The sequence below is a fragment of the Gekko japonicus genome, unplaced genomic scaffold, assembly GCF_001447785.1.
Source record: "Gekko japonicus isolate JY-2015 unplaced genomic scaffold, Gekko_japonicus_V1.1 scaffold1289, whole genome shotgun sequence".
In the NCBI taxonomy this organism is placed as follows: domain Eukaryota; kingdom Metazoa; phylum Chordata; class Lepidosauria; order Squamata; family Gekkonidae; genus Gekko; species Gekko japonicus.
This window is the reverse complement of record NW_015175397.1, coordinates 128,844-144,284: the sequence shown is the minus strand read 5'-3', so window position 1 is coordinate 144,284 and position 15,441 is coordinate 128,844.

Here is a 15,441-nt window from a genome sequence, read left to right as displayed (position 1 = left end):
CTTACCAGGAGAAAGAGAAAGGCCCAGTCCACGTTGCCAGTGTCGCATAGGAAGTGATGTTACCAAGCCAGCGAATTCCGGGCGATGCTCTTGTACTTGGGCAAAAACTCTATGGTAGAAGCCAGTTTATCCTAGAGCTTTTGCCCAAAAACCAAAGTGTCACCCGAATGTCGCTGGCTTGATGATGTCACTTGCAATTCCAGCAATGTGGCCTAGACCAAGAATGTCAAACATGCAGCCCAGGGGTCGGATTAGGCCCCCAGAGAGCTTCTATCAGGCCCGCAGTGGAACTGGCTGTCTCCTGCTGCTTCTTCCAGTAATGCTGTTGCTGCTGCTGTGTTGTAGCTTGCTTTGCCAGGCTCTCTCAATCTCTCAGGAGAGATAGATAGGCAAGCTTCTGTTCCCTGCACTGGCTAAGGCTCCTCCCCCCAGGGGGAGGGAGGGAACAAGCCAGAGCTTGCTTCCTGGCCAGGCTGCCTCAATCGCACAGGAGAGATATGCAAGCCTTTCTTCCCTTCCATTGGCTAAGGCTCCTCCCTGGAGGGAGGGAAGAAGGGAGAGCTTGCTTTGCTTGGCTGCCTCAATCCCATGGAAGAAATACAAAGCACCTTTAAGACCAACAAAGTTTTATCCAAGGTATGAGCTTTTGTGTGCCTTGCTACAATGTGTGTATTTTGTTGTGCTTGTTATGCTGTGGCTCTCCTGGCTGCCACTGGGTTCCCTCCCCCTTTTCACTGTATTCTTGCCCTCATGATCCAATCTTGCTCAGTAGGAAAGCAATGTGAATTATGAAGAATAATAACAAGCCAGTGAGGTGGATTAGGCTGAGAGTGTGTGTCCAGACCAAGTTCACCCAGCACATTTCCTTTGGGGATTTTGACGTTAGACTTCCCAGATAGTAGGCTGATACTGACCACTGAGGAAGACTGTAGATTTGTAGACAAACACATAGCCCTCAGTCTGTGTCATGGTGCCTTCTCATGTTCTTGACCAGCACATGAAGCAGTTTATATACAAAAGCTCACAATACCAAGCCATTTCATGTTTTCCCCTGGGCCCTAGGCTCAGAACTCTGAGCATGAGATTTCTGTTGTTGTTGTTGTTGTTCAGTCGCACAGTCGAGTCCGACTCTTCGCGGCCCCATGGACCAGGTCCCGCCAGGCCCTCCTGTCTTCCGCCGTCCTCTGAAGTTGGCTCAATTTCATGTTCGTTGCATCTATGACACTGTCTAACCATCTCATCCTTTGCCGTCCCCATCTTCTTTGACCTTCAATCTTTCCCAGCATCAGGGTCTTCTCCAATGAGTGCTCCCTTCTCATTTGGTGGCCAAAGTATTTGAGCTTCAGTTTCATTATCTGGCCTTCCAGGGAACAGTCAGGGTTGATTTCTTTTAGGATTGACTGATTTGATCTTCTTGCAGTCCAAGGGACTCTCAAGAGATTCTGTAGTGAATGTCAATAAATCAAAAATAGGTTTGCAGCTTACAGATACACACTTGAACAGCATACTCAAGATTGCAACAGCAGAGATATTTTGATGCAATAATTCAGAGCAAGAGATGTCAGTTATCAGACACAAAGAAACAAAATATTGCAAGAGTGCAAATGTCTTAAGCATGTTTTTATTTTAAGTAAAAAAAAACACCTTTGTGTTTGTGTCCGTTACAACATTTATATCTCTGCTACCTGGCATTACATTTTATGACACACTTGGCCCGGCCCAACAAGGTCTCATTTATGTCAGATCCAGCCCTCATAACAAATTAGTTCTACTGGTAAGTTTCTACTGGTAAGTCCCCCTGCTGGCCAGCTGGGCGCAGGTCCTGATGGCGGGGAACCCCCACCTCCTTCAGGGGGTCTGGCAACTGTAATATTCTAGGTGTTCCCCAAATCTCTGTGGCATTTACCATAGAGATTGGGGATTTCTGTGAATGTTTTGATGTTACTTTTAGGTACAGCTGGAAGTGACTTCACAGTGTTGCTTTATGTAACCTTCCCCCCACCCATTTTTGCTCCTACTTGAGCAAAGTGGCTGCCTGGGAACCCTACTTTCCACCACCATTCATACTTAGGATTCCGCTGGTAGTTTAATTTCCTCTGCCCTGTGCTCCATCCCACAACACCAGCCATGGGGGAGATTTGTTTGGAAATCCAAACACCTCCCTTCCCAAATATTTTAAAAAAACCACCATTGTATGTGATTGTTCCCCATCCAGGAAAATTTAAGATCTGGATGGGGAATAATCCGGTAAAATATTTGCAAGAAACGATCAGGAGAATAGAGAAAATGTTTGGCTGGGTGGTTTGGTCATCTCATCTGCAGCAAACAGCAAGCGCTTCCTTAAGAAAAAAAAGAAAAGGCTGCGTTTATCTAACATTTTGTGCATGTGCCTGCAATGAAGCTGGCTTTGGGTAGTTGGTATGGTGAATGGGCATGCACAGGATCTTACACTTCCAAGTGGAGGATTCCTGCAAAGTGGTGCTCAGTTCATAACACATCTGAGCATTACAAGTTGGACAAATTCATAGAATCATAGAGTTGCAAGGGACCTTCAGGGTCATCTAGTTCAAACCCCTGCACAGTACAGGAAATTCACAAATACCTCCCCACACACACCCTCCAGTGACCCCTGTTCCATGCCCAGAAGATGACAAAAACCCTTCAGGATCCCTGGCGAAACTGGCCTGGAGAAAATTGTTTCATGACCCCAAAGTGGCGATCAGCATTCCCCTCGGTGTGTAAGAAAGGGCCACCAAAACTAAACACTGATGCAACCCTTCCTGCCTTCCCTCTCATGAACTGCTTACGTTCACAAAATCAGCATTGCTATAACAAGATAATTACGAATGTCAGTTCCATCCATTTAAAGCCCTATGCAGAATGGGGCTAGTATACCTTAAGGACTGCCTTCCACCATGTGAAGCTACCTGTCCACTCCTGTGATCTTCAGAGGCCCTGCTTGGGGTGCCCCTGCCATCTGGTGGGTGGCAACACAAGAAAGGGCCTTCTCAGTCATGGCACCAAAACTTTGGAGCTCCTTCACCAGGGCAATTCATCTGTCTCCCTCTGAGAGCCAGTTGGGTGCAGTGGTTAGGAGCGCGGACTCTAACCTGGGAGAAGCAGGTTTGATTCCCCACTCTTCCACACGCAGCTGCTGGTGTGACCTTGGGCCAGTCATAAGTTCTTTCTGAGCTTTTCTCTCAAGAGCAGTTCTCTCAGAGCTCTCTCAGCCCCACCTACCTCACAGGGTGTCTGTTGTAGGGAAGGGAAGGGGAAGGAGATTGTAAGCCGCTCTGTGACTCCTTCGGGTAGTGAAGAGCCGGGTATAAATCCAATCTCCTCCTCTTATGTTGTTGTCTTCCGCCAGTAAAGAAGACTTTTCTTTGGTTTGGTATTCCTTCACTAACTTATTAGTCCTCCTTCCTGTTCATGTGTTTATATAACTGTTTTCAATATTTTATACATTTTTGAATGTTAAATGCTGTTTTAATGTTCACCACCTTGGGAACCATGAGTTGGGTGGACAGGTAGCACAGAAATATTTTAAATAAATAAAAATAATGGGGAAAGGAGTTCAAAGAGGAGAAGACACTCCCTTAGGGAATCAGAGTATAGACCCATATAGAATCTCATAGGAGATGGCCAGAAGCAAACATTTGCCCAATGAAGCAAATGCAACACCAGTCCTTTAGGTTCTTAGCAAACCATGCCAGTTAAGCGGAGATCTGCAGCATTCTACACTGGGTATAGCTTCTGAACACTCTTCAAGGGCAGTCCCACACAAAGTACATTACAGTAGTCCATCCTTGGTGTTCCAAAATCATGGAAAATGACCAGAGTCCTCCAGGAACAGGTGCAGTTGATATGTCAAATGTAGATGATAAAAAGCGCTCCTCACACACATAATCAAATCCAGGAGTATTCCCATGCAAGCCTATATGTTTATATATAGCGTGGAATACGTGCTTGATCTTCCCATATAAGGGTAACGTATAAAGTCTGTGAGGATGTCCTAGAGCAGGAGTCTGCCCCTAGCTCTTTAGAATCCTACTCACTGATGGATAGAGGCACTCTGGGAGGAAGGGGGTATTCTACTTCTGTAATATTCACACAAACTATTCAGAAATATTAAAACTCCTCTTAAGGGAATTCTTGCTTTTCTTTGCCCTTCGCTTTATCCCCTCTCAGATAAAGTTATCACCACATCACCATTAATACCTGTACAACAGGCAGAAACCAGACGATAAAAGCTTTCCCTGCAATGGGCAAGCATCAACACAAATACCTTAATGTGCTGATTTCTGCCTGGGAGGTAAGGGAACACCCACCCATGACGAAGGTGGCAATCAGATTGTTCAAAGTCAATTCGTTTTTGAGATGGGTGAGTCATCCCGAGGTGGCTCTCAGCAGTCATCTCTAGAACATGCAGCTCTTGTAAAAGCTCCTCCTCATGGAGGGGAAAAAAATTGCAAGAACTCCCAAGATTTGGCAATTGGCACTTTCCCCATGTGGCATCTCCAGTGTATCATATGAACACTGAGGTGGGAAAAGTCACCTTGTGGTGACTCATCCGCCTCCAATGCAATCTTGTGAATCAGCCTATACTGAGAGCAGGAACATCCAAACACAAATGCCTATTAGGTTTTATTATGCACTGGAATGACATACCCTCTGACATGAACATGACACTCAGTGAGGGGTCTCAGCAAAGACTGGTTCAGGTCAGAGGGGTTCTTGCTAGGAAATTTACTGGGTTTTTAAAAAACAAAAATTAAAGAGTGCTTCAGTCATAGCAAAATACCGAGCAGCTGAACGGCTTTCACAACTCCCAGTGTGTCAAGTCCTGGACCGAGACGGGTGTGGACACGCTCACAGAAGCAAACCTTTAATTGCAGCGATCACAGCCTCCTCCCAGGATAGATACAGACTAACACCTAGGCAGTCTTTCTCCAGCAAATGTAGCTGCCCACCACGATTTCAATGCCAGAGGGAGTAAAGCCTTTCTTGCACCATAAAGTTTTTCTTTCTGACATATGGTGTCCCAGCAGCTAGGGGAGAACTGGAGAAGAGGTGTCACAATTCAGACTGTGTGTTGCCAGCACATACCTGTGATCAGAAGAACGGCCTGGCCAGACTGGACCAAAGGCGGTGCAGTCCCCACCTCCATGACACACAGTGAATGGTCACCCAGATGCCCTCCAGAAGCTCACAAGCAGAGAACGTCACCTACCACCTCCAGTTGTTGGTTCACATCATCTGATAATCATAGGCAAACAGTGAGGGTTTCCAACTGCCTGGAGAAAAAAGTGCCCCGTCCCTTTAACAGAGTCTTCATGGGATGCCATTTACCAGGTGATGCTATTTACCTCCTTGCCATGAAAAGTTTCAGCTGCCTGTTTCTACCCCTTAAGCCTCTACTGAAAAGACGTGGCATTTTCTCTCTCTCCAGATAGTTGGCAACCTCACATTCAGCCTCTGAAAGTGTGTATCCCACTCTTAGCTGCTTATGGATATGAATAGCTTCTGATAGATTTACAGCGCTGCTGTAAGCAGGGTTACAGCCTAAGTCCATTGAAGTCCTGGGGCTTAGAAGGGTGTAACTCTGCTTAGGAAAAGGATTGCACGGTTAAACCCCATGAAATGTGCCTGATCCCCTTTTTAAAGACGCCTAAGGGCAGAGCTACACATTACGTATGTTTGTTTGTTTATTCCTCTTGTCACGTTAATGCTTACACTTGGTGCCAGCTCTGTTTTCAGACTCCTGCAATCCAAACCCTGTTACGCTGTTTATTGGATGTCAAGTCCTATTGATTTAAATGGTCTAGCACTGTTATGATCCCCCTTGAGTCTCAGTGGGAAAGGTGCACTGTAAATGATGTTAATGATAATATCCCACCTTTCTGCTGTCTTGGAACTGAAAGCAGAATGGATGGGATTCCCTGGCCAGAGGGCCAGTTACAGGTTTTGGCAGGCACTGGGCAGAGAGTTCCCAGGGCCCACTCCTCTCCTCTGCCCACCACCAGGCCCTGCTCACACCCTCATGCCCTCCCACCTGTCCTCAGGTCTCACGCCAGCCTGTGTGTCCTTCCCCTCTGTGCTTGTGAGACTTCCCACCACCCACGCACACAGGCACCTGCAATGGCTGCAACCCTTTCCCTGGTGGCATTGGGGAGCAGGTGCAGCTGGGAGCACAGGTGGTAAAGCGCTCGCAATTGAACAGGCGGGTTTGGCAGCAGTGGGCCCTCCTAGAAGCCCTGGGCCCTGGCAGCTGCCCCAACTCAAGGTATGCTGATGCCCGCCCTGCCAGGGTATCTCTTTCATCCAGCCATAAGAAGAAACGAGCTGGGTGCATTGATATGGGAGTTTCTCCTCCTGTTAGTTCAGAACTTTGGAGCTAAAACCCACCTGCTGCCTGCAAGAAGAATAGATGGGTCCCGTTCCAGTAATTGCAGTTTGAATTGTCCAGGTTGCATAACCCCCTGCATTGTTGCTACAGGACAGGGACCAACAAAGCTGAACTGCAAGAACACCTTACAGCTGACCATACAGCAGAGAAGGCATCTAACTGACTTGTGTCCTTGCCAGACTGGATTTCCTGTTTGCAGTGACATGAGTGACGGGTGAGACTACTCACCTTGCTGAGTACTCAGGCATTGATTGGGTTGTGGAACAGGGCAACCAGATTATTGTTGTACATATTGACTCTTTTAAAAAGACAGGTTCTTCTGGGACTTAAGGCTGCCTAAAAGCCAGTCAGTCTGACCTAGAAGCACTGCTGCCCAGATATGAGGCTGCATGCTGTGGCCATTCAAGTAAATGTTTCTGCTTCCGCTCACAGCTAACTTTTCCCGTGTATTCCAAGTCAGAAATCTGCCCGGACTAGATTGCCGTGCTTTTAATAACAAGGCATCATGGGTCACAAATGTACTTTCATAGGTCATGCATGAAGTGTTACATTTGGTTGGCAGAAGGATTTATACTAAATGTGGGGCTTTTTCCCAGGAGGGCTTCTGATTGGCTGTGCAGATTTTTTAAAATGTTGTTTGGTCAGCAGGTGCCACCTCAGCTGTGTAACTGGATGTAACCTGCAGCAGCCATTTTGTGGCTGGCTCCGCCTCCTGCAACAGCCATTTTATGGCTGTGCCCACCATGCTATGTCAGAATTCCAAAGGTACCCACAGGTTGAAAAGGGTTGGAGACCCCTGATGTAGACTGTTTCCAATTGCTGATAAATTGACAAAGCAGGATAACTCTGAATAATGTACATAGGCCCCAGCCACACGGGCCAGATATCGCAGGGGGGGGGTGTGTGGCTAATTGCCCTGGCGCAGTTTGATGTGCGATCAGATGCGCCAGCGGCACACCATGGGTCCTTCCCTTGGCGCCAGCGGGTAAATGAGGGACCGGAGGGGAATGCCGCGTGCCGGCGCAATCACACCACGGATGTCTGGAGGCAGCCCGTGGCAAACGTTTACTAGTACCTTGGAGGTACTAGTTTTTTAACGCGCATTGTCGGCGGTAAGCCACGGGTGCGCTCCACTTCCCAGATGTTGGGGTGTGATCGCGCCCAGATAATCCGCCCACCATCCATGCCTCTCCTGCGGCAACTTTGCCGTGTGACCGGGGCCATAAACCTGCAAGGAAGGAAATACAGGTACAGGTGCCTCTGTGTTTATGTGCACTGTTCAAACAGGGAGACTGTGTACGGTATTCAATGTGGCCCTGATCCAAGTTGACACCTTCCCTCTCCCAAATGTTTCTTCTTTGAAACAAAAAAAGAGAGAGACCCTTTCGTGACTAGGGATTTTCCTGCTTCATTGTACCATTACTCATAGCCAACTGTAATGCAGGCTTGGTTTGCCACATTGCCCGGGGTTAATTTCACATGAACCATCCCCATCCCTCCTCTCTTTTTGTCTCCATTTTTGTCTCTCTTCACGACATTTCTTTAGTTGTCTTTTTCCATCCCCAAGCATTTCTCTGCTTTTTGATTTGCAATTCAAGACCAGAACCTCCTCTCTTTCTCCATCTATCAGGGCAATTCCTTCTCCTCCTTCAAGACCCCATCAAGGCCAGATTGAGACATTCTGAGGCCCAGCCTGGTGGTGGAAAGTGCTGTCAAATTGTAGCCAAATTATGACAACCCCATAGGGTTTTCAAGGCAAGAGACAAACAGATGTGGTTTGCCATTACTTTCCTCTGCGTAACAACCCTGGATTGGGGCCATGGAGGATTTGGCCCCTGCCATTACTTTCCTCTGCGTAACGACCCTCAACTTCCTTGGTGGCCTCCCATCCAAGTACTAACCAGGGTCACCCCTGCTTAGCTTTGGAGATCTGACAGGATTGGACTAGCCTGAGTAATCCAGGTTAGGGTATTTTGAACATTAGAAAGGCCATATGAACACTAATGGTTAAGTAGTACTTTAGCAAAGACAGCTTTCTTCCAGAGGGCATCTGAACTTCAGGAGGGAAGCTGTGAGGGAGAAAGGTTCTGATAACTGCCTCTAGCTGCCCTGTTGAGTGGAAATATTGGTTAGATTTTGTTATACTGACTTTACTGCTGTTTTGTGTGATTCTGTTGTAATATGGTTTTATTGATTTTGCTGGATTTTTAAAAGAAATGTTGTAATTGGCTTCAGGAACTTGGCTTTAGAGCGGAAGAAAGATTGGAGTCATGCAGGGTTTGGTCCCCTCGCAGATATTCTGGATCCCCTCAGAATTTTTCTTTCTCTCCTCTGTCTCTCTTATTGGCAAACATATAAAGGAAAACATGTAGGCACTACTGCTGCCCAACTCCCTATGAGGCAAGGCTAAAGCATTGGATGCTTTTTAATCTAGAAAAACAAGTGACTGGGGGTAACACAACAGGTCTACAGAATTATACATGGAGTAGAGAAAGTCGATAGCAAGAAGAAAGTTTTCTCTCCCCCCCAAAAAAAATACTAGAACTTAAGGATCATTATGTGAAACTGTGTAGCTGGCAGTTCAAGACAGACCAAAGGAAGTGCTACTTAACCAATGAAGTAATTGACTTGTGGAATTCACTGTCACAAAATGTGCTGATAGCCACTGGCTTTAGATAGATTTAAAAGACACCTTTATGGAAGATTGGTCTATTATTATCCATGGAAGCCAAACGGGACCTCCAGGTTCCAAGCCACAATCTTTCTGAATGATGGATGCTAGGGAGAGGTCAGCAGACAAGGGTTTGTTTATTTATTGAATTTAAAACATTTATTAGCTGTCTATTTTCCACACAGAGCTCAAGGCAACTTACAATATAGATTGAGTGTGTGTGTGTGTGTGTGTGTGTGAACTGCCGTCAAGTCACAGCCAATTTATGTTGACCCCAACAAGGGGCTTTCAAGGCCACTGAGAGGCAGAGGTGCTTTGCCGTTGTCTTCCTCTTCAGAGTCTTTCTTGGTGGTCTCCCAAGTACCGACCCTGCTTAGTTTCCAAGATGAGGTCAGTCTATACCATGATGAGGTCCATCAGTGGCTATTAGCCACAAGGTATAGATAGGGACTCTGGGGCAAGTGATGCTCTGTCATCTTGGTGCTTGGGGTGGTCAACAGTGGGAGGGCTTCTAATGTCCTGGCCCCACTGGTGGACCTCCTGATGGCACTGGTATTTCTGGCCACTGTGTGATACAGAGTGTTGGACTGGATGGGCCTTTGGCCTGATCCAACATTGGCGTCTCTTATGTTCTTAAAATACATTATGTATAATCTATTTAAAAAACAAAATTTTAAATCATAGTTTAGGAGTGCTCATGTATTAATCAAATGCTGTCCTAAACAAAGTCATCTTCAACTGCCTCCTAAAGATTAAAAGTGAGGGGGGCCAGGCGCTCCTCCCTGAAGAGGTTGTTCCATAATCACGGGGTCACTACCAAAAAGGCCCTCTCTCGTATACCCACCACACGAGCTTCTTTGATTGATGGGACAGTCAGGAGGGCCCCTCCCTGTTATCTGTGGGCCCTGCTTGTATTCTCTATCCACCCAACTGGTCAATGTTGGAAAGAGCATGCTGAACTGGATGGGTCTGATCAGTCATGGCTTCTCGTGTTTTGTTTTCAATGTCCTTAGCATTAGCAAGTAGAAAGCCTGATCTTGCTTGCCATTGACCTAGACAGTGAGCCCCAAGGTTTATGTATTTATTATTATTTATTTAATTATATTTATACCCCGCCCTCCCCACGAGCGGGCTCAGGGCAGCTTACAACAAGGCACAAAGGTTCTTTGACAAGCCTGGGACCTTATTATGTTATGCAATTAAAATTTTATGAAAATGTCGTACAAGTAATTAACTCTCTGGCTGATTTTGCACTAGAGCTGCCTCATGGTTGCGCCGCCGTTTGCCCTGACACTATTGGTTAATTTCACACCCGAAGCTGCGGGGCTGCATTTTGACTCGCGGCTTCGCCCGATTTCCCCCGCAGTTTCGTGATCCTGTTTTTTGAGGATCACGAAACTGCGGAGGAAATCGGGCGAAGCCGCGGGTCAAATGCAGCCCCGCAGCTTCGGGTGTGAAATTGACCAATAGTGTCGGGGCAAACGGCAGCAAAACTGCGAGGCAGCTCTAGTGCGAAATCAGCCTCTGTGTTGAGGTAATGGCTGTTCCGAATGGGTGAGCCCCTTAACACGTGTCTAGCTAGGCCTTAAAGATGGAAGGAAGGAAACGTATCATAGGGGCTCAGACTGCTTTCTCCTTAGTAGCCACTTCCTCTTATTCCCTGCCCATCCCCCATCTCTTTCACCTCCCTAGCCTTCCCCATTCCCATCCCCACTTTCTATTTTTCACATGGATTATAAGACCTCTAACTTCTAGGCAGTGCTCCCTCTAAGCTGTGGAGTCTTGTGAGCAAAAACTCTACTTTGTGAGCTATTGACATTAAAGTTGTGAGCGAGCGATTTGGCTACTGCATAAATTAGTTTGCTCTGGAGCCATCCTTCCTGAGCTAAGACAAAAATGTGTGAGCTGGAAGCTAAAAAACTGTGAGCTAGCTCACACTAACGTAGCTTAGAGGCTTCTAGGCTGTGTGCAGTGGACAGCATACTAGCTATTGGCACTAAACAAAGGTGTAGGCGTAGTGTCAGTTGTTATTGTGCCCGAAGTAAGACCCAACAGTTGCCGTGTCCATTATTAGAGACAAGCTGGTGACTCGGAGGGAATGGTGGGGGGGTGGGGATAAATGAGAACTCCCCACATAACCCCCAAGCCAAATCTCCTCCTCCAAAATACTGTAGACTCTTAAGGATTTGAGCAGAATGATTTCCACCTCTCCCTCTGGGTTTCCTCCACATTTAATTGATGGTTTATTTATTTTACTTCATTTATAGCCTGCCTTTCTCCCTAAGGGTGACCCAAAGCGGCTTGCGACATTCTCCTCTATTTTATCCTCACAACAACCCTGTGAGGTATAGGCTAGGCTGAGAGTGTGTGAGTGGGCCAAGGTCACCCAGCGAGCTTCCATGGCACAGGTGGGGATTCGAACAAGGGCTGCCCAGTGATGGGTTGGGAAATTCCTGGAGGGCTGGGGAAGGGAGTTCAGTGGGATTTAACGCCATAGACTCCACCCTCCAAAGCAGCCGTTTTCTCCAGGGGAACTGATCTCTGTCAACTGGGGAACAATTGTAATTCTGGGAGATCTCCAGGCCCCACCTGGAGGTAGGTAACCCTAATTCAAACCGGGGTCTCCCAGATCCTAGTCTGACACTTAGCCACTACACCACATAGGAGTCTCAGTGGCTCTCAGCAATCCGAGGGCAGTGAGCATGCTCAGTCCTCACCATGTGCCTTAGGTAGGTGGTTCTTCTTCATAGTTTATAGTCTTTTTCTGCACATACCCGAGTACACAGAAATCTCTGTTGTTGTTGTTCAGTCGCACAGTCGAGTCCGACTCTTCGCGACCCCATGGATCAGCTCCCGCCAGGCCTTCCGGTCTTCCGCCGTCCTCTGAAGTGTGCTCAATTTCATGTTAGTTGCATCTATGACACTGTCTAACCATCTCATCCTTTGCCGTCCCCGTCTTCTTTGACCTTCAATCTTTCCCAGCATCAGGTTTTCTCCAGTGAGTGCTCCCTTCTCGTTTAGTAGCCAAAGTATTTGAGCTTCCAACTCTCGCAGCCATACATGACTACTGGGAATACCATTGCTTTGACTATGCGGACTTTTGTTGGCAGGGTGATGTCTCTACTTTTTATCATGCTGTTTAGGTTCGCCATCGCTTTCCTCCCAAGGAGCAGGCGTCTTTACTTTATTTTATCTCTACTTTATTTTATTTGTTTACATTATATCCCACCTTTATCCCCGGTGGGGAATCAAAGAGACTTACAACTTTCTCCTCGCCTCTATTTTATCCTCACAACAACCCTGTGAGGTAGGTTAGGCTGAGAGTATGTGACTGGCCCAAGGTCACTTAGCTTCCCTGGCAGAGTGGGGACTTGAACCTTGGCCTCCCAGATCTTAGACCGAAACTCTAACCACTACACCACACTAGCTGTCTTTAACTGCAGGGAGGGGGGGGGCTCTTTAATTTCTTCCTGACCGGATTATGAAGTTTGTTCAGTGTTAGAGGGAACAGGGTTGCCAACTCCAGGTTTGGAAACTTCTGGAGGTTTGGGGGCAGTGCCTGAGGGGTGACAGAGTTTTGAGAGGCAAGGGAGCTCAGTCTACCCTCCAAAGCTGCTGTTTCCTTTCAGGGAACTAACCTCTGTAGTTTAGAGATCAGTTGTAATTCCAGGAGAACTCCAGGCCTCACCAGGAGCTGGCAACCTTAACAGGGGATCGTGACCTCTTCCTTTTTACATTGCATTTTCCAAAGCAGATTCTAAACAGGACTGAATTATAGAACAAAGTTTGAGTCCAGTGACACCTTTAAGACCAACAAAGTTTTATTCACAGTATAAGCTTTTGTGTGCACACATACTTCATTAGATACCGTGAAAAAAACTCTTTTGGTCTTAATTATGCCACTGGACTCAAACTTTGTTCTGCTGCTTCAGACCAATACGGCTACCCCACCAGGATAAAATTACAATTGTTAGAACAATCTGCCTGCCCAGGGCTCAGTGCCAGAAACTGTTTTCAATACCTCATGGACTAAGCCTTGGATTATGTGAAGTTACAAGGAAGAAATGACCTCTGCAGATCTACAGAATGCCCTTAATCCAAGTCAGAGCCACACGCACATTGGTTCTCTGGTTACTGCCATGCTATATTGCAGCCAGTGCATTTCACACAACACTTACCACATCCCCAAGCACTTCAGATGAAGGCCAGGGCCTCCAAAGCCACAAGGTGCAACTCCTAGGCAGCCTTGATCCCTATTGTGTGTGTAAAGTGCCATCAACTCACAGCCGACTTATGGCGACACCAGCAAGGAGCTTTCAAGGCAAGGGAGAGGCAGAGGTGGTTTTCCACTAGCTTTCCTCTGCAGAGCCTTTCTTGGTGGACTCCCTTCCAAGCGCCGGCCCTGCTTAGCTTCTGAGATCTGATGAAATCAAGCTATATCATGCTGCCCATACCCTTCCTCTGTTGCTGCCCATTTTTATAAACTAACTGCTCCGTCAAGGTCTTTCTGGGGCTAACGTGAGCTAAATAAACCAAAAACAATATGGCAGGGTGAAAGCACTGGTTAAGAAAACTGAAGTTGCGCCTCCCATTTCTTGCTTCAAGACTTCCAGGTGAGACAAATGTGAGTTACTTTCACCCCTGAGATAACGATGCTTCCTAACAGTTATTTCCTGCTATCATGAACTGGTAGTCTTGCCCTTGAAGCAAGTTCCACCATGCAATCTCAGGGCAGCAAGTTTCTGTAAGATCACCCCTTCCTTTCTGCCAAGAAGAAAATCGGAACAGAGGCACCCTAAATTATGGTTATGCCAGTTGTGGCCCACTGACCAAGCCAACCAATCCATTTTGTAAGTTGAATATCTGACAACGGCATCCAGGTAAGGATCATATGTGTCCACGTGCCTCTCTTATCCAAATGACTGCAGTGTGGAAGAAATTTCTATGCAGCTGACTCAGGAATGGCTAAGATTGGGAGCCTGCCCCCTCCCCAGCAAGAGCCCTGGCCTGCCAGCTGTTTTTCTCCTCCATCAGAACAGCCCCAGTGCAGTAGGAGCTCTACATTCTAACAGGCTGAGCTGAACTAAGTTCCAGCCGTTCCCACTTCCTTCATTAACCAGGGTTCCTTCCCACCAGCTCCTGGGAGTCCTTGTAAACAGATGCTTTAGCTACGCAGGAACTGCTGTGTAAGTGAGCAAGTCACCTACCATGACTCAGCATGGCTGAGACACTCTGCTGGAAGGAAAGAGAGTGGGAATCCTTAACGCCTCTCTCAGACACAGAACAGAGGACTGGTTGTCAGGTGGCGGAGCTAGAGATTAGTTCTAGCTATCAGCCAGTCTTAGCAACATCAGGACATCCTTCAAACCTCTGGATCCAGGCAGGTCACATTATTTGAAATTGCAATTAGCATGGAAAAGCATAGGCAGGCATTAGCCCCTCCCCAATCTAAGGAAATTTCAGATAATGCGTAACTTTAGCTGGTTCAGTCACTTGAGGGCAGGTTGTCAGGCCACACAGAGCTCTTCTTTTGGTAGGAAAAGTACAACTTCCAAGCTAGTTCCTGTCACTCTTACCAGTATACAGCAGAGATTAGCAATGGGGGTCCGTGCAGGGGTGGATTAAGGCTCACTGGTGCCCTAAGCACTGACCAATCTTGGTGCCCCCCTCCTTTCCACACTGACCCAGTTCATTTTAGTTGTTGACCTGTCTGACCAGATATACAATACAGGTTGCAGCAATATAAAAATTTATTCATATGATAACACAATATACTGTACAAACTAAGCTTTTCACCCTTTTCCCAACTTTGTGGTGCCCCTCTTGGCCCTGGTGCCCTAAGCACATGCTTAGTCTGCTTAATGGTTAATCTGTCCCTGGGTCCATGGGAACAAACAGCGTGTCCTCATGTTTCATGTACAATAAGAACACATCCATCTAGTCCAGCATCTTGTCTCACGGGTGTCCTCATGTTTCATGTACGATAAGAACACAAGACGAGCTGTGCTGGATCAGACCAGTCATCCATCTAGTCCAGCATCTTGTCTCACAACAGTGGCCAGCCAGTTCCTCTGGAGGTCCAACAACAGGGCACAGAAGCTCAGGCCTTCCCCTGATGCTGCTTCCTGGCACTGGGATTCAGAGGCTGACTGCCTCTAAATGTGGAGGTTCCCTTTATTCACCGTGGATAGTAGCCACTGGTAGACCTCTCCTCAATCCCCTTTTAAAGCCGCCTGTGGCCATGTCTCTTTGAATCCACTGAGATGCCTAGATTGATTTCAGCCTGTGACGAAAGCCGGACTCCTTGCATGAGGAGGGGAGGAAGAAAATGTATGCAGCTCCCTGTGGGCAGCATAAGCAGCTG